The 1,241-nt window shown below is 26.7% G+C and overlaps 1 long non-coding RNA gene across 1 annotated transcript; it reads right to left on the bottom strand.

Moving 5' to 3' along the window:
* LOC25499813 (uncharacterized) lies at nt 1-652 on the bottom strand. Its single transcript, XR_003006563.2, has 3 exons — nt 509-652; nt 304-406; nt 1-207 (listed from the first exon to the last, which is right to left on the bottom strand). It is a non-coding gene; the product is annotated as an uncharacterized lncRNA (long non-coding RNA).
* Between the last annotated feature and the right edge of the window lie 589 nt (nt 653-1,241).

Genomic DNA, 1,241 nt, shown 5'->3' with positions numbered 1-1,241 from the left:
TAGTGAAATCACACTATTCTGTATTTAATATCTTTTTGACTAATTATTTCATATAATATGAAAGTACGTTACATTTTATGCTTATTGCATAATAGATACATATATTATTATATATTATAAAGAAAAATGTAGTTATTGTAAAAAAAAATAAAGTACAATGGAGTGACATCATATTATTTTATTTATTTTGTGTTGTCTTACTTGACCCTGTCAAAGAAATATAAATCAAATATAACATTAATCTTTAACATGACTTGAAAAAAAGATATAAATTTAGAATTAATAGAATACTTTTCAACTTACTATTAAAGGCATATACATGTATTTGAATGTGACAAACACCATACAACTGAAGGTAAAGCACATATCTTACTTGCACAATCAGCGATAGAAGTGCAATTAGTAGCTGTGATGTAAACAAATAATAAAATAATGTCATTGAGATGATAAAAAAATTGTGTGTAAGGTAAAACAATTAAATTTATAAAGCATGATAAAATGATATTACTATTAGCTTCGGTCAAAACAAGAAATAGGAAATGAACGAAAATCATAAAATAAACAAAGTTGAGAATGCTAGCCATATTTTTTTTCCTCCTAGTTTACATGTAACAAACAAATAGATTATGATCCCTTTATATATATATATATATATATACAAAACTCTTGCTCTATTTACTTCATTTAAATGCTTTTAGCACTTAAGAAATTCCAAAAAACATTTTGTAAAATTAAAATCATTCTTAAACTACTTTTAAGTACATTATTAAACAGTTTGTGTTTGTCCTTTTAAATCGTTTAATTGATCATTTGATCTTATTAAGGATGTTACAAAATAATATTATGATAATCATTATTAAATAGCTCTTAGAAATATTAGCGAGTTGTGTTTGTCCCTTTAGCTCATTCAATTTTTTTTTAGCAATGATTAAAAATTCTCAAAGGTAAAAGTGTGATTTAAACAATGAATTAATTATGATAGATCTTTGCTAGGATCTACAAAGTTATAGCTTTCTATGGCTTCTTGGCAACCTGGTAGCCTCTAGGAGATGTTTCGCTCAACCTTCATGTTAAGCAAGTGAAGACGTCCTCCCAGCAGTACAATCACATAATCTTAACATGCAACATTGGACGGTTAGATCATCAGCAATTCAAACTAAAGTAATATTATGTTGAGTCTTTCGCCTATGGCAAGAGCCTTAGTTAGATCTCAGCGCTTTCAGGATTCTTCAAGATATAAT

The sequence above is a fragment of the Medicago truncatula genome, chromosome 7, assembly GCF_003473485.1.
Source record: "Medicago truncatula cultivar Jemalong A17 chromosome 7, MtrunA17r5.0-ANR, whole genome shotgun sequence".
In the NCBI taxonomy this organism is placed as follows: Eukaryota; Viridiplantae; Streptophyta; class Magnoliopsida; order Fabales; family Fabaceae; genus Medicago; species Medicago truncatula.
The sequence above is the reverse complement of the archived record's forward strand: the minus strand, read 5'-3'. Positions and strand labels throughout refer to the sequence as shown.